We start from the raw sequence: 26,806 nt of genomic DNA on the forward strand, positions 1-26,806 counted from the left end.
GTACTCGTATTCCATTCATGTAGTGGATTTAGAGCTTTAAGAGCAGAATTATGAATTTTGTCTCTATGTCTGTGAGATCTCGAAGTCCACAAAACTATGTATATCATCTGCAAATAGTGCTGTTTTCATGTTTGATTCCTCTAATATGGAGAGTAAGTCATTTATATAAATATTGAATAAAGTTGTGCTGAGGACAGCGCCCTGGGGTAGACCTCAATATGTTTGTCTGTAACTAGAAAGTGAGTTATTGAATTTAGTAGCAATGAATCGTTGACTAAGGAATTCTGATATCCATCTGAACATATTGCTGGAGATACCTAATTTCTGGAGTTTTAATAATAATTTATTTCTCCAAACAGAGTCATATGCTAACTGAAAGTCAATAAATATTGCCAAGGCATCTTCTTTTTTGTTAAAACTGTTTTTTATTTCTTGGCCGAGGCATATGACTTGTTCATTAGTAGAGTGTAGTTGTCGAAAACCGGCTTGTCTTGGTGATAAAAGATTTTGGGATTCTAAATACCAAGTTAATCTGTTGGAGATCATTAACTCCATGGTTTTTGCTATCATGCTTAATAGTGCTATTGGTCGATAACTATTAACATCATGAGCAGGTTTCCCTTTCTTGTGAATTGGTACAATGATTGCTTTCTTCCAAGCTGCAGGAATTGAGGTGTTCCATGATAAATTGAAAATGGATAAAAGTACAGACTTGGCTTTTTTCCCCAAATGTTAAAAAAATTCTGAATGAATGTTGTTGGGACCTGGAGATTTCTTGGTTTTTAAATTTTGTATAGCTATGCTTAATTCTTTGGAAGTAAAATTTTGATGGAATATTTCAGGTTTTGTGATATTGTTTTTTTATATATTTATGTAATTCTCTTTTGATAAATTTGTCATTTTTTTATATTGGGATGTAATCTGTGAGAGTTTGAGTAGTGTTTATTAAATGCATTTGCTATATCTCTATCTGTTAGTGTTTTGTTATTGTGAATAATAGGTTGGCTAATATTTTCCTGTGTATTGGAAATATTCTTCAGAAATTTATATGTTTTAGCGCTATCGGTTCTGTAATTAATATTTTCGATAAATTTATTAAAACTGTTCTTTTTTGCTGTTATGATTGGTTTTTTAAGAATGGCAGTCTTCCTCCCCCAATCTCGAGTATCTTCTGGTGTTTTGCTATGTTCTGCTTTGATTCTTGCTTTATCTCTATCTTGTTTCAATAAATTCAGGTTTTCTGTCCAGAATGGGGTGTATTTTTTTGGTTTGCCTCGTGGGATGTGCTTTTTTGCAATTTTAAGAATAGATTCACAGAAATATTTGTTCAATCTATCTGAGTTTTTATTTTCCATTAGTGGTGTGTTGAGCTGGATGTGTTCGTCTAGTTCTGTAGTAAATAGTTTCCAATCCGCTTTCTTAAAATTCCATGTTGTTTTGTTATTGTAGGGTTCTTTTCTTCGGTTTTGGTGGAGATGAATAGAAGCAATGATGACTCTATGGCCAGATCCGGGGTCTTCAATTATTTTTTTCTTGGTTTCGTGATGGATATCTGATGTTACCAGTAATAAGTCTGGATTTGTGCCAGAACCTGAATAATGTATGAAAGTAGAGGGATCTTCTTTTCTATAGACAAAAAGTGTAAAAATATAAAGTAATCATCTTATTTTAAAAAATACAGAGTGGTTCAAAAGTCCTGTTCCATTTTGTTGAAAACATAGTATACCAAAATTAACGAACTTCAGATATGTTACCAATGACACAATGAGGTAACATGTACAGTAAATTTAAATTTACCTCCCTTTCATTTCAAGACAAACTCCTTAATGCTACATAATTTTGACATGGTAGAAAACACTTCTGTACAAGCAATGAAAGTCACAGTACTATAACATAAATTGGAAATCAATTCAGTTAATTTTTGAAATTTAAATATTAGAACACCATATATAAAACAATGAACATTTCAAAAACATTTGTTTATAATAAAATAAAATAAAAATTTTTTGAAGTTATAATAAAAATATAAAACTAATAAATCAAATTTTAGTTCTTTGTTGAAATTAAAATATTCGAGCACCACCTATATAACAATAACATATCAAAAAGAGGAAGTCCGCCTGGGTAGCGTAGTCAGTATAGCACTGACCTTCTGTGCTCGAGGTTGCGGGTTCGATCCCGTCCCAGGTCGATGGCATTTAAGTTTGTTTAAATGCGACAGCCTCATGCCAGTAGATTTACTGGCGTGTAAAAGAACTCCTGCGGGACAAAATTCCGCCACATTGGCGATGCTTATATAACCTCTGCAGTTGTGAGGGTCGTTAAATAAACCATTATCGAAAAGAGGCTCCACTAATAATTATTTCAAACAAAATCACTTTTAGAAAAACCATAACACACAGAAATAAAAAATTAAAAATAGGGAACAAAAAAACATGATAATATAAATAACAATATAAAAATTAGTATAAATATCACAAAATAAAATAATTTGAAAGCAGACAAACTTAGAAATTAAGAGAATTAAGCTACAGATTGAATTTTATACCCTGGAATTTTCATGATAGATTATCAAGGAGGGTAACAAGATCACCCCACATGAATAATGTGAATTATATCTTAAAGTAGATTAATTATTTAGGTTATTTTTAATTCAAATTGTTAGTAGGCATATAACGAGAAATACATGGAATTTCAAAAAGAAATATGGAGAAAACTGAAAATTACATTGACAAATCATCAGTGGAGTAGTTCTATTGGCAGCAGGAGGGTTAATGAAGGACTTAAACAAAATACACAAGTATAGTAATTTTAATAGAATATTCAATCTTACATTTAGATTTCGGACACTTTTTCTGTTAATGGAGAAAATAATGATAAAAGACTCTGTGCATACACTACTACATTTCCAGAAAACTTTAATTTTTCTCGCGGAGTAAATAACACGTCTACCTGTCGTGTTCTCAAAAGTGTATATTTCCTGCTTCTGCTGCGCTAAGTAAGCCTCCTCGAATTGATATTTTTGTAGTGAGTTATAGCGAGGCAATTCCACACCATTCTGACATCAGCCGAGTGCACAGGTAATGTGTCAGAAGTCTACAGGTCGGTATTCTTATTTTCTACCAATATATAAAAGGTTAAGTAACACCATGAAACACTATTTTTAAAAATTAAAAAAGCCTGAAAATTCATATCCACATCTTGGCAATTGGACGTACTTGATGCTAGAAAAATTTGGGTTTGAATTGAGTACATTGCTTGACAAGGTTAGGGGAATTGAAGGAATTTTCTTAATATGGTAACAGGCATTGTGGTGGATGAACATTACAGTATGATGTTGAGAACAATGTATACGGTAAACTGTAGAAAGAACTGGATGGCATGTTTGGACACACTGCCTCAATTCCACATCAAGTGAACGTTTATAATAGCATGTTGGACTTTGCTCTGTGTTATGGATGAACATTGCTACATCTTTTAGCTATAAAGTTCCCGAAGATCTGGCATTCAACCACTTCATGTTGCCTTGCTGCAGATGCCATTAAAATTTCAAATATGCCATATTGAGTTTCTATTCCTCGATTCTTTGTTTTTTAGATATGAAAGGTGGAGATGAAGGCGTATTATCTTTATTATTGTTGTTCTTTCTGATGAAATAAGAAATAATAATCCTCGTGTTTTTGGTTTCTCTTTTAGAAGCAATGGAAATCAGGAAAGTTGAGGGGTCCACTCTGTATTATTCTATCTGCGGCATTTGAAGAGTCAACTTAGAAAAAAATTTTTATTCATTTGGAACAACTGGATAATGCCTGCCATACAGCAGTGCCAACTATGCTCGCATCGGGGCTCACGACAGGAAGAACTTGGCTGTGAGATCAAACTGCACATGCACAGACTTCTCTTGTAGTGTCAGCGTGATTCTTATCTGGATTTATTTTCGCGTGTACATTCCAAATCAAATGAAGTTCCATTTGTACTCCAGTTACCCATCTTGTATATACGAAGGTTAGGTTTGGTTAGTTTAGGTTTTCATTAACCAAGTCCGCACATGTACGGTTTGATCTCACAGTCAAGACCTTCCTGTCGTGAGCTACATGTGTCATTAGTGACCAGGCCATACTAAGCCGTAAACAAAGAGAATCGAAATGTTACTAGTAAAATTGGTGATAATATTCTTTAACTTTACTTTAGTAGGTTATTTTACGACGCTTTATCAACATCTTAGGCTATTTAGCGTCTGAATGAGATGAAGGTGATAATGCCAGTGAAGTGAGTCCAAGGTCCAACACCGAAAGTTACCCAGCATTTGCTCATATTGGGTTGAGGGAAAACCCCGGAAAAAACCTCGGTCAATGTAGAGTATCCACCACCCACTGAACGAATAATATTGATTAAACGAGCGTTGAGCGACTTCCTCCGATTTTGGAAGACACCGACGCACTTAGGTTAGGTTAGGTTAGTTTACGCTTTTATTATTCCAAATGTTTAGGATTAGTGTAAAACTGGCCTATGTCTCCTATAGTGGGCGGGACATAAGTAACATTCACCAAAACCTCAACCAGGTAACTTGTCCCGACCGGGAATCGAACCCGGGCCACCTGGTTTCGCGGATAGACGCGCTAACCGTTACTCCACAGGTGTGGACGATATTCTTTAATAATTCCCTGTACTTGTTAAATGTAAGATCTATGGAGTATAATGGCGATTTTTTTAATACACTAAAAGAAAATGCACATTTTCGAAGATATCATAACACTTTACCACAGACAAATTAATGAGAAATATGATGTGGTCCAGGGAATATCGTTGAAATCAACAGTGTGTGCAACTGACATTAATACATTATCTCCTCGTCAAACCCCAGCCAACCTTATCACTGGCAAAGTGTGTAATTAACACTAATGTACTTATCTCCTCATCAAACCTTATCCAACCTTGTGCTAATAGTGGAGCTATCTCTCAGTAATGTTGAGAATGAGGGAGAAAGTGAGAGAAAAAATTAATTTCTCCTAGTAACGACATCACAGGTAAATGTCATGTCCTTATGTTAACAAAATTGTGTACTTGATTATCATTGTAATGGTACATTGAAAGCTGCGGTACCTAATTCTCCAGTTTAGTGGTGTATTTTTTTCTGTTGTGATTAAAAATTATTCAGTCAATTATTTGAGAAACTACACATGTTCCCTTCTGCTTAGTTTTGACAAAAGTGTAAAAAACTGTCAGCTGTATATGATTTTCAATATTCCTGACTATTCTTAAGAAACTTACCTTGTAATCTGAAGGTGCAATGAGACCCGAAATTTCCAATGTATGTGGTTTCTCAAATAAAATATTAGTAGCACAAAAAATCAGTATATTTTGCTTTAAGTATGATATAGTTTGACGGATTACTGGTTTTGACGGATTTCGGGTTTTAACAGTACTGGTAACATATACATTTTCAAATTAACATACATATACAGCTTACACAGCATAGATTTACCTCTAATAAATATGGTTTCTTTGCAGATAGATGAATGAACGTTATTTAGAATCATATATTCATTTCCTGCTGCCTCTAACTTTTTGCTTTCATTGCCAGACTCTTTCAACCTTCCCTTCTTAATGACTGGTTCAGGAATTTGAAACAATATATTATACGCAACTACCTCGTTATACTCACTAAGCTATAACACCAAATACAGCAGACCAGCTGTTACAATATGTTGAAGGAGGGAAATGCACACGAAAATCATTGCTACTTGACACTTTTGTAAGGAAAGTGGCTTGGCTAACTGGGTTGTGACGTCATTGAAGCCGTTTGATGCTCATAGGTACTACCAGTACTTACTAAGTTACGAATTTCACTTAGCACTCTTGTAGAGGAAATGCAGAATATGAAATAACTTCATTCTACAATAAATATGAATTGTACTTCTTTGTTTACTTGTTTCCTTGTTTGTTTATTTATTTTTAATTTGGCTCTTTAGCCCTTTTGTAAGGTTAAGTAGGTACTCAATTCAAAGTGAGTTACCACAGTTTTTTTTTTCCCCCATAATGAAGGATGGTTTCCTTAGCAAAATAATTTCACGTGAATATCTTTATGAACTTGTCATAGGAAATGGAAATTTTGTGCTCACACTAAAATATGTTTAAAATGTGACAGCATCATGCATTATACAAGTTGGTATTTAAATAAAATTGAACTTACAGTGTTTAATCCTTCTCGAGGCTTGTCCTTCCATAGAAACGGCAAAGTCTTGAATACAAATCGTGTATTCTGATATATTATATCCTCAGTTCCAATAAATGAAACTTTTGAAATAAAAAATATGTAAAAAGATAGGAAACCACTGTGTAAACACAAACACGACCTATGTAACAAGTACCGGGTACTAGGAAACTACCACCATATCTAAATACTGGTAGGCCTATATACATCTTTTGGTATATAGTAGGCTATACAGCAATGAAATGATTCAGTAGAAATTAATATAATGCAATTGAAAGCTATCACATTTTTACATGTCTTGTCATTCAGTTAGATCACTGCTTGTTTAGTTTGTCCACAATGTAGAACTGGTTGTTAAATGTTTTAAATTAAAAAAAATAGCATTTACAGGATGGAAGAGCACTGACAATACGATATTATCAAGCATTTTAATATTGCACAAAACATAATGTAATAGTTATTTAGATACCAATGTCGTAACGTTTTATTTTACAATACGAGATTTTGTCAAACAAGGCTGCAGGCCGAGTTTGATAACCAGTCTACTATTGTAATATGAAGTTACGACATGTGTATCGTACAAAGTTTTATCCGCTTTGATAAAAAAATAATGTAAAATTGAATATTGTCTAAATGTAACATTTTTATTGCCTGCTATATAATTTGCTTTGTAGGTGATTGATTCATATAGAGGGCCTTGTACGAGAAACATTAGAAGCTATATACATTTGCTTTGTAAGTGATCAATTCATATAGAGGGCCATGTACAAGAAACATTTGAAGAATGTTATTATTGTCGGTATTATCACCATGACTATTTATAAATATAAGTGTCAATGGTATTGTATTAACAGCTGTACTGATTTATTAATTCCAACAAAATCGCGACAGAGGTATGAAGAGGAATATAAGAAGTTTGAAGATTGGTGTAAAAAAAAAGTAGAGAATATTTCTGAAAAGTTTATGCTGGAATATTTTTCAATGAAAAGTGAAAAGAAGAAATCAAGTTCTCTGTGGATTCATTATTCTATGCTGCGGTGTACGATATCATTGAAGAAAAACGTGGACATCATTAAGTAGACACAAATTGTTAGCTTTTTAAAGCAAAAAAGTGAATTGTGAAAATGTTCCTATTAATGTGTATAACAAATAAAAAGCTTACAAAGACAAGCATCCTGCTGCTCCAAAGTTGCACTCGGGCATGGGTTCGATTCCAGCTTGTGCTCATTACTGGTAGTTTTTTCCAAGCTTTCTCCAACCATAAGGCGAATGCGAATGTCAGGTAATCTGTGATGAACCCTCGGCCTCATCTTGCCAAATATCATCACGCTATTACCAATACAATCGATGCCAAATATCCTAGTAGTTAATACAGGGTCGTTCAATAACCAAATAAAAGAATTGCAGAGAGCAATCAGAGTAGGGTAGATGCACTATCTGTGGCCACTTTTAGGATTATTTTTAAGTTTATTTAGAAAATCAATAAATGGGACACTATAATCCCCAACTTTCTTGAGGTACGTGTTAACTAATATGTTTACTATGAACTGTTTTATTAGCATAGCTCAAAACAAATACATACACTTACACAAAAACTTTTATACATATTTACAATTTTCACCATTTGTGGCGACGAAAACGCCATTTTTGGCCACCCGCTTGTACCATATGTGGCCATTTTTGTTTTTGCCATAACATTGTCACAATCTTTCATTTCCATAAATTTAACAAGATAAGGGATAAATTACTGTAATTTGAGTTTACAAATGAGTATATGTTTTGCAGCAGACAAATCTTAAATACAAACAACATACTATGTTAAGCTTACTAAATAAACAGAAAAATCACTCCACATTCAAACGTTTAAAGCCTCCAGAGAAAATGAAGCATATTGCACGGTCATCTTTTCCATGGAATTTGGGAAGAGATAACACTCTTTCTATTTGTTCATTGTCAACTACTGATATGTCATCATTTACAATCCATTTAAATTTATTCGCCCCAACTCGTCTAGCAAATTTCACAAGCCATCCATCAATATGTTTTTCTTGTATTAAACCCACAAATCTTCGGACACTTTTCTTGTGCCTAAATGCAACAAGTACCCAATCATTTACTTCAGCCTCTTTGGCATGAACATTTTCATCACTGGATTCGTCACAAAGTTCAGATTCAGATGAAATAGCAATGTCACTTTCGGATGTGGTTATTTCATCTTCCATCTTCCTTTGATTTTTAGTTTTTGATCTTTAGGACACTTTCTGTTTATTTTCACGCCTCTTCTTAATTTCATTCTCTTTCTGCTTTTTTTTTTTTTTTTTTTTCAATTTGCTTGCTTCACAACTGTCATATTAATTCTTTCATATTTATACAAAGTCAGAGGAGGTGCCAATACTCCAGATGCATTCACTGTGATAAGTGTTGTAATGTTCTCCTTATCACTAGTCTTTGACGTGTCATAAACATGCTCATCTTTGGGTGCTAGACCTAAGCCTCCTGAGGGTGAAAGGCAGAATGAAGTTTCATCACAATTCCACACTCTCTGGGGATCATTTAATATTTCCTGTTCTTCAGGAGTAAGCAGATCAGTAATTTCCCTAAACCAATTCCGGATTTTTTCCTCTGTGATTAATGCCTGAGCCTTGTTGATATGCTCTGCTTCTTTTATACTTAGATCAGGATGTCTTCTCATAAATGCATCAAACCACTTACGTCCAGGTCTGCAATTGATGAATGGTGTGTTTAGTTTACAGTTTCGTACAATTTTTTCAACATAATCCAGCAAGCTTTCTTTATTTATTGGAAATCCAGACCTCGCACAACTTTTCAACCATTTTGCCAGCAACATCTCCGAGAACCGCACACTGTCCAACTTTTCCAGATGATTCAGGTGCACGTCCTGATAGTTTATTCCTTAACGTAGATCTGGGAACATTAAAGGTTGTGGCAGCTGTTGCAACTTTCATTCCATCTCTCACTGCACGCAGAGCACGTGATACTTTTGATGGCGAATATTGAAATAATTTTCTTTTGTATTCACGATTTTTCTTAGAACTCATGTTAAGTAAAAGTGCTGTAAAAAAATAAAATAAAGAAAAAACGAAATATTAGAATTTCCTAACTGGAATAATACATTTCAAAAGTGGTCAGAAATGGTGCTTAAGTAACCCCTATTTGTGGTCATTATTGTGATCACAAATGGTGCTTGATACTACATTCATGTTCCATTTGTGGCCATCCCTGGTATCAAGGATTGTGATTATGTTTTCATAAAATACTGAATATCAGTAGATACCTTTATGCTTTGAGATGGATCACAACAACAATATCATGTAACTTTATAGAAACTAGTACAGGTTTTATATTGTAATTCTTACCTGCAACTCTAAAGAAAATACGTAAGCAAGAAGCACAACTTCAATACATTTATGAATTAACCATTTTGTACAACAAAAGATTGGAGCTGAATGGCAACCAATCAGAATCATGGTTGCACAGCAACACACTGGAACATGTTAGCATGATTCCCATTGCCAGAACTAAATTAGGCACTTAATATAACATTTTAAATTCGAAAATGGCCACTAATGGTGCACTGGCCACAAATGCTACGTCTACCCTAGTATAATGAAGCATTAATGGTTGAAGTGTTGATCAAAATTTTTTAGTGGTGGTGGTAGCATTATGTGTAAGAAAAGTAAATAGTTGGTGTACTATGGTTGATGTTTAAGAAAGTTAATATAGTGCTAATAGTACCTCCCTCATGCCAATAACTCTGCTACAGAAAAGAATAATAAAATTATGCCTTAATAAACTCTTGATTATCCTTCAGAACTGTTGTATTCAGGATTTAAAGTATTTGACTTCCATCATATTTATAACAAGATGTATTATTGAATTTCGTACATAAAAAACCGAAATATATTTAATTTATATTCACATAAATATAAAACCAAAAGATCAGAAAACACATATTACGCTTAACAGAACCTAAATGTATCATAGCTGTAGCATCACAGTAGCAACTTCAGTCCAAGGCTTTATAACATGATAGCTTAATAGCTAAATTCTCAAATATACAATTTACTAATACTCCTTATTTCAAAAAATCAATTAAAAATTGCTGTTTAGAGAGAAAATTTAAGATTCATTTATTGTGATATCTTTTTTCTTCTTCTTTTTTCTTTTTCTTTTTTTACTTTTTACTCTGTTATTTAATAAAATATCTTATGTGGAATGCCCTCTGAGCACGAGTATGGAACTTACTCTTTCTGGGGATGTTAGAATGTTTTTATATAAAAAAAAGCAATATGTATCTTTGTTCTACGAGGGCTATTCGTAAAGTAACTTCAGTTTATTTTTTACAAACCTGTGAATAACATTACAGAATTGGGTTACAATATGTTTGAAATTATACACCCTAATTTATTTTTCCACACAGTTTCCAGTCACATTGAGACACTTGTCATAGCATTTGACGAGCTTTGAAATTCCGCAATTGTAGAATTCGGCCAACCTACAATGCTGGTTTTCAACTCTTCGTCATTGTCAAAGCGCTTCGAGCCAAGCCACGTTTTCATGTGCATGAAGAGATGGTAATCGCTAGGCACCAAATCTGGGCTATAGGGAGGGTGATCCAATACTTCCCTTGCAGTTTGGTCGCAGTACGACACGCTCTATGCGGCCAGGCGTTGTCATGCAGGAAAATCACCCCAGAGCTCAACATGCCACGATGTTTGTTTTAAATTGCCCTTTTCAAGTTTGTTAGTGTGTTACAGTAACGCTCAGCGTTAAAAGTGGCATTCCTCTCCAAGAACTCCACTAGCAAATTTCCTTTTCTGTCCCAGAAGACAGTTGTCATAAGTTCCCTCGTGGAAAGGGTTTGACGACACTTTGTGGATTTTATCGGGGAGTGAGTATGGCCCCACTGCATTGATTCAAGTTTTGTTTCTGCATTCACATAAAGCACCCAAGTCTCATCTGCTGCCCTCATCTGCTGAGCCTTTTGCTCCTCAGGAGTTTAGGCATCCATCTGGCAGAAAGTGTCGTAGCCCAACTCTTCGGTAATCACATTGTACAGAAGAGTACGACTAATCTGTGGAAAATCCTCACTATGCTCTGACATGGTAAACCTGCGGTTTGCTCTAACCTTTTCGTCAACGAATCAGATCTGCATTCATGATACTCGGTCGACCACTTCTCTCTTCATCATGGACATTGGTTCGCCCATTTTTGAACATACGGCACCATTGTCTTACACCACCTTCACTCATTATGTCTGGCCTATAATCTCCACAAAATTGGAGATGAATTTCATTGGCTTTACAGTTTTTGGCCACAAGAAATCTTATTACAGAAAGTATCTCACACCTGGCGGGACTTGCAATTGCAGCACACATTTTGACAGGAACAAAGACACGACCTTGACTCTACCGCTGCTTGATGCATACTGCTTCAAGGTACACTCCACTGCAAGAGCGGCGCCACTGTCTCTGTTGTTACGCACGCTATATGAAAACGGAAGTTACTTTATGAATAGCCCTCATAGCAGTAAAGTATTATTATTATAATATTGTTGTTTCAGTACATCACTGCCACTTCTTATGAATGCCATGGTGTATTTTTGGTCTAGAGTAGGGTGACCAGATTTACAAAATAAAAAAACGAGACATTTATTAAAGTTGACATGAATCAACATTTTATCTAAACATTCATTATTAGCCTACTTGTGTTTATATAATGTCAGTGAGCAATAAGGTCCAGTTTTATTTATATTAAAGTAATAAATACTACACTGTTTACAATAACTAGGCTATAATAATTGTTGTTTTCTAATGCCAGGCGTTTGACAATAAAGTCATTTGACCTCTTGCACTACAATATTTTTCAAAGATATTATCATGGCCAGCCACTGAAGCACAGATTTTGAGGTGTTCCGAATCCATTTCTTGGTTTGAGTTGCACAATGGGCAGTTAGGGGACTGATATATTCCAATTCTATGCAGGTGTTTGGCCAAACAACCATGGCCTGTTGCCAATCTAAATACAGCCACAGACGAGTTTCGTGGTAAATCGGGAATTAACTGTGGATTATGATGCAGAGAGTTCCATTTTTTCCTTTGGGATTGTTTATCAAATTTTGTTTGTTGAAGTCTAAGTATGTAGATTTAATAAATCTTTTCACAGAGTAATACGTAGAGTTAGTAACAGGTCTGTAAGTAGCAGTGCTGCCCTTCTTTGCTAATGCATCCGCAATCTCTTTTCCCAGGATTCCACAATGGGATGGTATCCATTGGAATACAATTCTTTTATTGAGTGATATTAATTGAGAGAGCATTTTAGTTATTTCTGCTGTTTGAGATGAAGGTGTATGTTTAGAGGCTATTGATAGAATAGCTGTTTTGGAGTTTGACAAAATAACTGCATTCTTAAATTTATTGATGTGGCATAGAAGATTCCTGAGACTTTCACTTATTGCAGTGATTTCTCCATCAAAACTTGTTGTTCCATACCCAAGAGATCTATAAAGTGAGAAGAGTATGTAATAGAGTAGTATGGATACTTGGCTTAAGTCACTGTTGACAATTTTTTATGTGGCAGCTAGTCTGAATTAAATAGGTTAACTTATCTGTTTAAAAATACTTCAGATTAATTGGACCTTACAATTATATGTCACTGTATTCTGAACTTGTTTCGTGACAAAATTTTTTGCCTCATATTACCTTTTAACCAGTGGTGATATTCAAGAAATTTAACACCAGTTCACTCATGTGTACCTATGTTAAACATATACGGTATATGTCCATGGTAATTGCAAATATTACTGAGAAATAATAAGTATTTCAACATTCTCCATGAAGATCAACTGTACAATTTGCATCATATTTCTTTGATGAGTGAATTTGCTGTAGAAGTGTTGGCTTTTCCTTCAAGAAACTATAAAAGTCCATGCAAGACACATTTTTGAAATTACATTTTGTGATTATGGTTTTAACTGGAAACTGATTCCTTTCGTCAGACCAAATTGAATTCAACAACGAAAACACTCTTTCTGATGATGCATTGGTACCAGGTATTCCTAACACAAAACTTACAATCTGAATTATGTTTGTAACACTAAGTTAATGTATTTATCTTTCATAATAAAATAAAAGAAAAATAAATATCTTAATGATAATTTAGGGAAATGCGATGCCATTTAAAAAACGAGACATTTGGCGCACCGAGCATACTTTTCTCGGGACAGGGGACAAGAAGCTGAAAAAAGGGACAATCCCGTTAAAAATGGGGCGTCTGGTTACCCTAGTCTAGAGAAAATATTAATACTTTCTTACGAAAACGTTCCTATTTTTTACGAGTATTACTGTAAAAGAAGTGTATTTTCCCTGGACCAAAAATACAATATGGCATGCTAGAAAGTGGCAGTGATGTGTTAAACATTTAGGGCCGTATTCCAGTGGATGATCAGCGTTTTTCGTATTCATAAATCAGTGAAAGCGATTTGATATGATTTGAATTCTGTACAAGTAACCAGTGGATAGCAGGGGGCTAGCTTAGTACGCTCATAGTGCATGCTGCGAAATGTCTATGAATATCACCCATAATGTTAAACTAACCTGATGTAACAGTAATGATAAAAAGTACTCTGCATATATACTCTGTAGCGGTAAAGTGTGTTGTATTTTGTTAAATGCACTCTATGTTCACTGTTGATGAAGACTGAAATAAATGTTATTTGCACAACCACACTTAATGCAGTTCGAGCTTGCTAAACCCCTTTTGATGTCACAGCGAAAAACCGACAAGCTATGGAACACAGCAGTTCAAGTAAGACAGGATACACACCAGAGACGGTTCCTCGGGGGAGGGAAGGGAGGAACATCCTCCTCACATTTTTCTTCTTTCGAAAGTAAATACCAAATAAAATATGTGCCTTGAAATGCAAGGAAGATTCGATAATTTTTAAGTTCACAGCTATAAGAAAACCTCGGTTGATCGAGTTTTAAACGATGCGCGCTCATGTGCTGCTAGAAAACTCTAAGAAAGATGCGAAATTGTTTGTGCGGAGGAAAGCCAAGACATTCCTCCTTTACTGCAGTTAGCACACATAGACAACAGCACACTAGTGGCCAGAGAAAGAAGCAGAGTTTTAAAGCGAGTAAATGAACGGAGAGGGAGGAGATCCTCCTCTGAATCAGTCATGGGCGGGAAATAGAAACCGACTGGTCGTGCAGCAAGCTCGCTACCACTGCCATCTAACGATCTTGCATTCAAGAAGACTATAACACATCTAGGAGGAGGCACAATAAAACAGTTTTAACGCAACGCTATGAAAGACACCGTATAAATTTTTTTCTAAAATTATAAACCAAAAATATTATTCATTGCACTTTATATAGGCTACTATTCATGGTTTGAAACTTTCAAGGATATTTGAAAGTTAAAGTCGTGTTTATATAAAACAAAGAGGAAGTAGTTCTACATTGGTATCACAGATCTTTTTGGCCCCTGAAATTCACTTCTATTCATTGTTTACTAGACAGAGCAACAGCCAAGTTGTCAGTTTTGTACAAATATATTTGAAATTGAAAGTAGGTACTCCAAACTACATTATTTTAACATAAAAAATTGGCCACCGGCAACTTTGAACAATAATGGTAGTATGACTTTACAAGAACTGATATTCTTAAAAAGCATGTGATACTGAACTTGTAAAATGTACATGTGGCAACACAGACCACTTGGGTGGGTGCTGTGTTCTCGCTTTCCTCAAATTATTTCCCATTCCCATTTCCGCAGTTCCGATTACGTGTTAGTAGCTATAGTCTCTTCCAACACGTGTGATGCTGTAGTGTGCTCGAAAAATGCTGCGAGGTGAATTTCCTTGTAATTGTTAATTTGTGCAATTATTCAACAATGAATGGAAGTGAAAACATTATATTTTATGGAAAATTTAGGAAACTCAGTTTACAAGAACAGATTATTGCTATACAGAAGGGAAGGCCAACCCCAACACTACCTGGTCTTACATGTGTGCATGTTGGCTAATTTGCAGCATGTTTCATTCAAGAAGGTGTCATTTCGTCCTGTTACCTTCTTTCCTCCTCTTAAGAAATACCGCAGGAGCCGCCACTGATACACACCAGTCGATACAGTTACATGAAGCAGTATGCATGGAACATTAAGCATGCATCAAAGGAGAATAAACGAACGCCTTTAGGTGCTACTAGTCAGGCCAGATAATGCAACACACAAGCAACATAATGCATGTGCCTTGCATCATAACCAAGATAAAACATGCTGATTCTTTGTGTCGTACTTCATGCAACCTGGCCACTACAGCCCAGAGTTCAGTTGTCAGTGTACACTTTCCGATCATCATGAACTACCAGAAATTTAATGTGATGAAGAGGTATCCAGTTATTTACGACTATACAGGAGCAGATTATTCAAAGAAGAATCTCAGAGATAAAATTTGGGCGGAGATAGCTGCAGAAGTAAAACATAAACTGAAATAGGATTGTCCGGGAAAGTAGCTATTTAGTTCTCGTATATGTATTCATTCATTTATTTATTTGTTTTAAAATATAAATCTTCACTTAAATATAAATATCCCATTTCATAACAAGTTTTATTAAGCCACTGGGAATTAATTGCCAAGGAAGAGCTACGCTAGACTTAAAAAAATAAGAAACTGACCTATCCCTCGTATAGACATTTTCATCTGTAGGTCGGTCATCATACGGCGTAATGGGCAGCACAGCACCAACTAGTGTTGCCAACTCTCCCGTATTTAGCCCCAATTTTTAACAGTCTCCCAACTTCCACATTTTTCTTCTCTTCGATCCTTTTTCTCCCTTATTTTTGCATAATATAAAAATTTATTTGAAAAATTTAATTTTTATATGGTTGAAGGTGATTTATATGATGGATTCTGTTGTTCCAGAGATGCACTGAAATGTGCAGCTAAGCTAATACAAAGAGTGTTTCTTTTATGAAAAGTGTCGTATGTATACATACATACATACATTCATATATGAGGTCTCGCCATCCTCATTCAATAATCGAGACTACTATTTTTTGTTAGTAGTCAACATGTAGATACCTATTAATTTTGAGAAAAATTCGTTCCAGCACCGGGAATCGAACCCAGGACCTCTCAACTCTGCGTGCTGAGTGCTCTTTCCAACTGAGCTATGCCAGGACACGATCCATGGTGCCAGCCGAACTCTCCTCATTATATCATCAATGGCCTACTACCTGCATTTTAGACATATACCGGTAAGTCATATATGCAGGAGCAGTGCTCCTGGAGCACATATTTAAATGACTTTATGGCCAATTTTAACAAGCTTTCTTTAATACTGTTAACATTGATATATACCTATACTCACATATGAAGTCTCGCAATCCTCAGATGTTCGAAAAAGGAGAGCGACACTTTAATCAAATCAGAACTGCAAATCACAGTCAACTTCAACTATTCATGTAGGTAATTTTTACAATTTGTTTGAAACTATTACGCTAGGTAAAATATCTCAAAATACTTTAATTTAAGCCTAACTGCCAAAATGTAGAATAAAATTGTTTTTAGTGCCGCTAACTGAATTTAATAATTTTTCAATTTTTTGTGTCAAATATTGTAGACCACTTAGTCTCCCGTATTTTCTTCAAAAATAGTTGCCAACCCTAGCACCAACACTATTTCTACCCAAGTCTTCAACAGAAATCAGAGTGAAAAGTCCATGTGCTTGTGTAATACTCATACATGTTTTCCATCTATTAGGAATATTTACAGTTTGTCGTATCTTCAAATGATTCTTTGGACATTCTATAATATTCTGCGAATTTTTCTGGATCCTGTGCTAACTCTACCAATAAAAACACTACAAGCACCATGATTTTCAACGTTTTGAACCAATGAATCCGAAACCTATGCCTTTATCTTCGCATTCTTATTATTGACAATAGCAGAAGATCTCCATCTGATGACTCCACACTGAATGGCTCGTTAGATCAAATAACATGGCGTTATGTGTCACACTCCATGTGCCATGCATCATGTTTCTTGCACCATTCGGTGTGTTAACGTGCAGGGGCGAATCTAACTACTTGGCGCCTCTAGGCAGAGAAAAATATTTCTGCCCCTTATTTCGCCCTATATGCGTCATTTGGATCAAATGAAATAATTGATTCTGCGTCATTATTACTGTTTCTAATATCAGAAACGCCTGACTAAAATAAACCACATGCTGCACTATTTTCAGAAACTACTGTTCACCACATTATTACACTCTGATGTACCTGGACTCGAACTGGACCAAGCTGGCTATGTTTGTTTTTTAAATAACACATATTTTTGCACTTTTTCTCACCATTTCCTCTCTTTTTATTGCCTTGTCTTTCTCGAGTTTCTGGTATTGTTATTTAGTCAACTGTCTGAAGACAGGTATGGACCCCACAAGTGACACCATCAAGGCATCACTCATAAGGCAACTAGGCCAGGAGATAATGGGGTAGGGTGACCAGTTCCTTTCCCCCTCCATTGCATACATCGCTGACTAGCTACATATTACACTAATCAGATTTTAGATGCAGTTCATCCTCTGATACATATCGTCAAATGAGATGTATTGTCTGGTAATAGATTTACATATCAGCCATAACCTCAATCAGATGTGTTTCCGGTATTGAGAACCACTGACATTTTTCCGACTGTCACTTATTATAATGAAAATTAAAATATGTCTCCTAGGTACAAAACAACTGCACTCTTTACCGTTTCAAATTAAACTGAACTCCCAAGCGTCCGGCTGATACAATGACTGGCGGTATTTTCTTTGAATTTAAGTCTGCATGGGGATTACTGAGTGTTGATACTGGCTACTTTTATGACAGAGCAGCGTCTCTCTCATAATTTCATCACAAAGCTTATGATTGCGAGCAACGAGATTTGCCTTCCTAACATATCATTATATAATACCAGTAAGTTCTTTAATGTTATTTCGTGAGAATCTCACGATGAGAGGGCATAACATTAAAAAAGGTACTATTATTGCATTGTGACACTAATATTGAAAAACTGTCATTTTCCCTTGGCATACTGTTGATTAAATTTTAACTGATTGTTGCCAATGTTATTGATATCTTTTTCATTGTGCGTTTAAGTTCATGTACTCTTTTAAAGAGTTATGAATCAAATTTTAAAAAATGTAAAAAAAAAAAATTAACAGTAATAGCTTAAAAGCCGCCCCTCAAATCTGTCGCCCTAGGCAGCTGTCTAGTCTGCCTAGGCCTAAATTCGCCCCTGGTAACGTGCCTAATCGATTTTATTCAAGATACAGTCTCAGGTTGTGCACCCAAGTTACAAAGTACAGCCCACATACTGTAGGAACGCGGCATGTTTACAGCATGAACTTCGATTGCAAGTCTGGTTGCAGTGTAATGTTTACCTTCCTGAATGTTACATATTTTTATACGAATGTTGTACTTAGATTGTACAGGTGATATATTGTTGCTGGTCCAGATCCTAAGCACTTGACAATAAGTCAATCGCTGTCTTGTATCCCAATATTTTTGTACGATGTTATCTTGTTGTAGCAATGTTTTGCATCCCTTGATGTGTTCGATGTTCATTTCTTCATTTGCATCACACACGGGCTGATGTATGTTGAAATTCCTATCCTGTTCAGGTGGCTTGTCAAATAATCATGACATGACTTGTTATCAACCTGATTTATGAGGCCCTTGAGGGATTATCTCGGGGTTAACCATTCAAAATTTCCAGGTTGTATCATTTGCTCCATCCGAATTTTATTGTTTTGGGCAGATCTGAATTTACTTAGAAGTACTGATTAGAACTGATCGAACTGATTAGTTGTTTTACAGAATAAAATGGAAGTCTGTTATTGGATTGTTGTAAAATTTCAGTTCCCTTTTTAGCCAAAAGTCTGCTGTTTCATTTTCCTTATGTAACAATGGGAAGGAATCAACTATTTTTTTTTCTGTAGTTTAGTTAGATAATGCATCTTTTTTTATAATCTTGTATTTCAGCCTTTTTTGTGGTCTATTGTAAGATTATAGTCTGTATGGCTGCCCTTCAATCTGATAATTAGAATTTATTTAATCTGTATAAGAGATTTTGCAAACGTAATATGTAAATAGCCAGAAATGCATATATAGATTGACAAATCGAACTCAAACCCTGACAGAGTTACTACGTGAGTGCTGGCTGTCTTGGGGAGGAGCAAGTGAGAAAGCACGGGGGGAAGGGAGAGAGCACTATGCACTGTGTACTTGCAGGTCCACTCACAGTTTGTCAAACCTGCTAACAAAAGCTTTAAAAGGTTGACTAGTTGCCTGCAATGCTATCATAATGGAACCTTCCTAGCCGACAGAAGAGGCAAAAATGAAGAATCCGTTATTGTGATTATACTGGAGAGTGGTTCTTCTATTGGTCGCGATGCCCACACGCACCCTCTCAGATATTTACATGGTGATTGGTGACTGAATGACGAGGAGCGAGGGAGAGAGAAGAAAGAAAGAGAGAGATTCCAGAAGTTGGCGTATTTTACGGGGTTTCACTTGAAGTTGTCAAACTATAGAGTGTTAGTTGGTAGGCCAGAGGGAATAAGACCTTTGAGGAGGCTTAGACATAGATGGGGGAATAATATTAAAATGGATTTGAGGGAGGTGGGATATGATGGTAGAGACTGGATTAATCTTGCTCAGGATAGAGATCGATGGCGTGCTTATGTGAGGGCGGCAATGAACCTCCAGGTTCTCTAAAAGCCATTTGTAAGTAATAGGCCTATGTAAATAGCAGTAACTTAAAAATTTGTTGTATATTCTCCTACATAATAGTAAAATGAAAAGACAGGACATATTCATCCCAGTTTTTGCACCTCTTGAATATGACATAAGAGATTCATCCGTATAAATTTGTCAACACTCCGTACGTGTGTATCTTGTCTCAATTGTTTCTATAGCCATAATCTTCAAACCTAGTATATCTGTAGCCTGCATATAATATTTGTTTGTAGTTTATAGACATTACTTCAATAGTTTCTTTAAAGCTGTAATGATATGTATTGAAAACTCACTTTACAACATTTTTTGGTGTCTAAAAATTGCATTAATATTACTGCCAGGATACAAACGAACGTGATGAAATAGAATGGTGAAGTGTTTGGCAGCAAAAATATATATTTTTCTTGTTTTGTTTTTTCCTCCCAATGTATAAAGACCATTATTTCGATATGTAGACAGTGTATATTTCATATGATATGCAAGTACCTTCGTTCCTTCACAGTTCATGACATTGTCACACAGAATATATGATGTTTCTTTCAAATAATTCACAATTTAATGCACATTAATTTTATCTTCCATTGTTTTATATGAAACTTTTCATAGCCTATTTTGGGAAAGCTATTGATTGAATTCCCAATATGCTCAGTCAGTTTAAGAGAGCAGTGTATTATGATAATAGATGTTTGAAAAAATTTTAGTTTTGTCCTTTAAAGAGAAAATTTGGTACGAACAAATGTAACTTTTTTTCCTCAAAATACAAGGAGAAAATAGGGAATACATAAACAAAGAAAATACAAGACGATCAAGGTGAAGACAGATGGATGGGCAGGCAGGCAGATAGATTAATTTTTTCCATAATATTCTTACAGTTGCTTTATAGCATAGAATATAGACTAACATATCCATTTCTTACGTTTAACATATAAAAATGCAAATATAAAATATATACAGAATTAATACCGGTACCTTAATAACAATAATATATTATACAATGCAATATGTTTACCATTTAATAGTACTAAAATATTTACTCAGTACTGTGAAATGTCAAGAATTCATCTACAGAATAAAATGTGTGAGATATTAAGTAATTTTTTTAGTTTTACCTTAAATAATGGAGGGTTTTGGTTATGATTCTTAATGTCTTCAGGAAGACCATTGAAAATTTTTATTGTCATGTAACGCACTCCCCTTTGATAGCATGATAAATTTGATGATGGTGGTATGAAAATCATTCTTTCTGCAGGTATTTGTGCTATGTATGGCTGAATTAGTTAGAAAATTTTCTTTATTACGTAAGAGGAAATTTATTAAAGAGTATATGTACTGATTTGTTAAGGTCAGAATCTCTCATTTAAAAAAAAATGGTCTATACAATTCTCTAGCCATTGCTCCAACTATTATTCTAATTGCTGAGGAGACAAGGAGAACAAGTGTGGGTTATTTATAATAATAATAAAAATAATAATAATAATTATTATTATTATTATTGATACTAATTTATTTATTTATTCTGGTAAAGCTAAGGCCATCAGGCCTTCTCTTCCACTCCACCAGGACAGTGACAGTTAATTCCAGAGTTAGTCCACTGTTGTAGCTGAAGAGTTAGCGAGTCTAACTCCGAACTCAGCGCGCACGGGTTCGATTCCCGGGCGGGACGAGATGCCTGGGTAAGGTTTTTACGGGGTTTTTCCCTCACTCCTATAGGTGAATATCAGGTAACTTTATCAGGCGACTGGAACCCCACTCAACTTCGCCACTTCCTTTCCTCCCCTATCATCCTTTCATTCATCATCCCGTTGCTTCTTCTGGTTTTCAGATCGTTCTACAGGCGGCCCTCCGAAGCTCCTGGCTCTCTCAACCGGCCTCTGTGGATTGTATTCAAGTGATGATGGATAGCTTCTGCAACGGAACCTGGGGCAAACCTTCTCTGTGGAGGACTTCTGCCTCAGACCGTTAAGGGAGCCTTGGAGGGGTTGCCGGAGCAGGAGTGGTACATGGACTTTGTTGGCTGTTGTGACCGATAGTTAAGGGGGTCAAGTGGTTAGGTCAGTGCGCGTAGGGGATTGATCGGTGGGCATGCAACTCATCCCATATAGGGGGTGTACAATAGACCTCAGGTCGTAGTGCGTGGGATGTTCCCTCCCTCCCTTCCTCCTAACAAGAAAAAAAAAATCCAGAGTTATCACTGATAGGCACCTCCTGAGGAGAAAGACGTAGTTCTACGTGGACAGTGGATACAAAGGAGAACAAGAGGGCATACACTCATTCATTCATAGGGTCTGCTGGGGCCTTCGCTATAAGTTCTTTATCAGGACTGGATAGCAGAATCGTGACATCATACAAATGGGGCATGCCATTTCTCTTGAGTATATTTAATAGCGGTGCTTGGCGTTATTTACTCTAGTTAATAGTAAATTATATTAACAAGACAGTAATCAGCATAATTATTATTTTATCTACTACTACTACTACTACTACTACTACTACTACTACTACTACTAGTATTGCTGCATACTGCGGTTGTTAAACGAGCGTTGATTGACTTCTTTTCCTATTGTGGATATATGCATGTTCAGGAGTCTTACATGTCGTACCAACATATCATACGAGACATTACAAACGTTTCACGCTAGTTTGCAATGTTCCAGCGGCATAGAAATTCGGCCATTTTCATACCTCAGGGAAGTGTGCAGGGATAAGAAAATGGAGTGTTATGACAGGCTAGGTTAGTTTAAACTTTTATTATGTAAGGCTAGGTTAGTTTAGACTTATTATGTCTTACGTACTTATCTGTGACAGGATAGGTTACGGTAGTTTAGGGTTTTGTTATGCCTTGTATAGGCAAATCTGTGTTAGGTTAGTTTAGGCTTTTATTATGCTTTGCATATACGAAACTGTGACAAGTTAGGTTAGGATAGTTTAGGCTTTGTTATGCCTTGTATAGGCGAATCTGTGAAAAGTTAGGTTAGTTTAGGATTTTAGTGACAGGTTAGATTAGGTTAGTTGAGGCTTTTGTTATGCCTTGTATAGGCGAATCTGTGAAAAGTTAGGTTAGGTTGGTTTAGGATTTTAGTGACAGGTTGGGTTAGTTTAGGTTTTTATTATGCTTTGCATATACGAAACTGTAACAGGTTAGGTTAGGATAGTTTAGGCTTTTGTTATGCCTTGTATAGGCGAATCTGTGAAAAGTTAGGTTAGGTTAGTTTAGGCTTTTATTATGCTTTGCATATACGAAACTGTGACAAGTTAGGTTAGGATAGTTTAGGCTTTTGTTATGCCTTGTATAGGCGAATCCGTGAAAAGTTAGGTTAGGTTAGTTTACGATTTTAGTGACAGGTTAGGTTAGTTTAGGCTTTTATTATGCTTTGCATATACGAAACTGTAACAGGTTAGGTTAGGATAGTTTAGGCTTTTGTTATGCCTTGTATAGGCGAATCTGTGACAAGTTAGGTTAGGTTAGATTAGTTTAGGATTTCAGTGTTAGGTTAGTTTTGGCTTTTATTATTGTCAAGATGAAGGTGAAAGCGATTGAGTGTGGCCCCCCTTGAACAGGTAGTGATTTTTTTGTTTTCTATGTTGGCAGTTCAAATCTGTCTATGTCTATTCCAAATTCTGCGGAAATCATTCAAAGCTCGTTTCTTACTACTGTTAGTACAGAAAAACGACAGGAATACGCAGTTCTCTAAAGAAGTAGAATCAGTAAAGTTATTCATCAGATGTCATCTAAATACACACTGTTACCGGTAGCGTACCTGTTTTTTATGAAAGTCTGCACTTTTCTTTTTGTTCCTGAAGCACCGGCAATACTATCTTGTTTCATTTTAGAATATTAGCCAATATAGTTGTGGCTCTAGAAACTAGCATACTTGTGGAATGTTGGCATCACACACTGTAAAGTCACCACTATTACTAACACTTTCACATTGTTTACGTATTAATGTTTTTAAGTCCCTATTTACACTTGCTATTTGTCGCGCAACATCAAGCGCTTTCTGTCGGCTATATGTAGCATCACCAGCGAATAGGGATTATAAAGAATGGACACTGAGTTAATTTTCCTGTGTTTTGTTTCTCTGTGCGCCAGCGGATAGTTCCACTTTCAAGCGCTAGAGGTAGTGTAATCGAGCATACGCTAACATAATAATTGAGAATAGAGTTGAGACACAGGATCCAAACATCGCCTACCTCATTGCATAATCCAGTAACGCTTTGCTTCAAATAAATTCAAGTTAACAGCTTTTCCTTATTTCTCAGTGACAAACTAGTTGTAATAATAATATTTTATATTTCAGATATCATAAATTATATTATAAAATAATATAATACATTATAAAATGAAGTATCAAATTCGTTTAATATTTGTATATAATATAATATAGGTATATGGTTTTACTTCTCGTGAGAGTTTTGTTTTTCCATTTTCAGCGCTATCAAATCATTACATATTTTAATTGTTGTTGGGTCAACGTCTGAACTCTCATTATAAAGGAACTCTAGAATCTAGACATTACAGTTAATGAAGGATTTATTATTTTATGGATCCAATTTATTTTATTTGAGTACATAATGTACCTAGATGTATTAATTATATGTGTTATATTTCCGCTGTGTCGACTGCTAGCTGGTGTGATGTCAGCGCCAACTCTAGGGAGAAAGCAGAATCTGACGCTCTAGCTGGCTTAAAGGCCATTGAAATCGGTCCGGCTACATCAAAGGTACCGACGCGAAGTGTCCATTCTTTATAATCCCTATTCGCTGGCATCACCGTTTACACTTGGCAGATTTTTCGTCCACAAGTCGACGCAAGTTGTTGCGCTTTCTGTCGGCTAAATGTAGTATCACCGTTCACTCTTGGCAGATTTCTCGTCTGCTACTCGAGGCTAGTTGTTGAGCTCGAGCAACGTGTGAATGATGTGGTGAGCCTTTTAAATGAACAAAATGGATTTTAATAACAAAAAGTAGCTATTTTAGCTTCTGCAGGTTCAAGTGTTTTGTTAGTTTGCACTAATGAGAAGCCAAAAAAAAAAAAAAAAAGAGAGAGAGAGACTGGGAAAGGAGATGGAGGTCCAGAAGGCAGGAGAAAGGGTTATTCCATGTTCTCAGTAAAGATTTCAAACTGGAACAAAATTGTCCAATAGATATTTATTATATTAAAATGAATTGAAAGTTTATTTTTTTTTCTTGCATATTGACTCCTGATGTTCTTTATATTTGTTTTGATGTCGGAAGGAATAGTATTGGGACGAACAGACTCCAAATTTTTACAAACAAACTCCAGTGCATTTTCCCTCCAAATCCTATTGTGATAGTCCTTATTTCTGATGTCATAAAAGTATGGAAATTCCTCGTAAAGCTTGATTAATTTCATTACTTGGTTTTTGTTCCACTCTGACATTATGCTACAAAGCGCGTGGAAAGAGAGAAACAGCCGCGGTTATTTAGTAAGTCTATGGAAACAGCTGATTAAAAGTTGTCTGCTACTGCTTTTCCGAACCATGTTCGGGTCCTGTCGCGTCAATTCGGCTGGCCCACCTAGGAAATGTCGCACAGAAATAGAAACCTCGGTTATTTAGTCATAGAGTTACTACTCTATGATAGAAACAGCTTCTACTCAGCAGATGTCGAAAGGAAAGGAACGAAATTAGTACTGCGCATGCGCCCGCGCTGTAAGTCGAACGACAAATAGCAAGTGTAAATAGGGACCATGGTGGAAGAATGGTATTCTTCCACCATGATAGGGACTAGAGATGCCTTTGATTTGTTGCACTGACGAAGACAGAGTCGAAGAAAATTTAAGAAGTTGGTATCTCTGAGTCTATGGCGCCAATAAAACAGCTGAACGTTATTTGAGAAAATAACTCATGCAGCAGAGGGTTAATGAAGTCGCTCTCATATTCGTTCGAAATTAAACACTGAAACACTTTATATGCCAGTACAGTCACATTTTTTACAAATTGTGCGCCACAAGAGTCCTTTTCTGTCTATTATTCTTATATAATTATTCAATTCTACTGTATAACTGGAATATTCCAATGTCTGATGACTGTATAAAACATATCTACATCTAACACACTTTACTGCTACACTTACACACTTGGCAACATAACCTGCAATGTAGTAGGCCTATATCAGAGCCATCATATTGTCGGACCATAGGATCTGTGCCCCTTCAGCGCTGTCGCCGTTCTTGAAAAAGTTAACGCCTGTACTCACTCCATTCCACCTGCTTTGCTCCCACCATGTTAAACAGCAAGCCACGAATCTTGCCGAATAGGGATGTTGCCAAACTTTCGTCAAACGGTATCATAAATAACTGGTCCTCCATGCTACAATATCATTTCTTTCAATCAAAATACATCTTCTATTTCTACATTTTTGAAACCTAAATCCCATGTCTCGAATCACTTTCCGCAGCGTTTTTCTCCAACCTTGGAAAATATTGTCTCTCTCAATCTTCAGTAATTTCTTCAATGTCGGAACTTCATTCTACACGGTATAAAATTATTGTGTCTTTCTTCTTAAAATACATCGGTTCATATCATCTACAAGAATTAAAGGTTCCCTTGGTCTGTTCTTCTCTTCATCTCCTGTACAGCCTCCCTCTCTCCTGATTTTCTTTGTTAGGCGCTCTGACCTGCCTATATAAATTATAAATTACATAAAAATATTGTATTATTAGTATTAGTTAACTAAGTAATTTTAATATGTAATCAATTGAAATAAAATTAGCCCCACCTGTGATCGCAGCTGCTCTTTACGTTGCCTGATTTATAGGAA

At 35.8% G+C, this 26,806-nt stretch overlaps 1 protein-coding gene and 1 long non-coding RNA gene across 3 annotated transcripts in view; one reads left to right on the top strand and one right to left on the bottom strand.

The window, feature by feature from the left end:
• Positions 1–26,806, top strand: part of LOC138715359 (CD2 antigen cytoplasmic tail-binding protein 2 homolog) — a 122,743-nt gene that overhangs the window by 77,062 nt on the left and 18,875 nt on the right. The window contains exon 4 of one of the 2 annotated variants that reach the window (XR_011336253.1): positions 16,349–16,495. The exons of the other annotated variant lie outside the window; for it this stretch is intronic. The gene's annotated coding sequence lies outside the window, so the exon portion shown is untranslated. The remainder of the gene's footprint in view (positions 1–16,348; positions 16,496–26,806) is intronic. 2 annotated transcript variants of the gene reach the window in all.
• Positions 1–26,806, bottom strand: part of LOC138715360 (uncharacterized) — a 112,779-nt gene that overhangs the window by 26,552 nt on the left and 59,421 nt on the right. The window lies entirely within an intron of this gene.

The sequence above is a fragment of the Periplaneta americana genome, chromosome 15 (assembly GCF_040183065.1).
Source record: "Periplaneta americana isolate PAMFEO1 chromosome 15, P.americana_PAMFEO1_priV1, whole genome shotgun sequence".
NCBI classification, from domain to species: Eukaryota; Metazoa; Arthropoda; class Insecta; order Blattodea; family Blattidae; genus Periplaneta; species Periplaneta americana.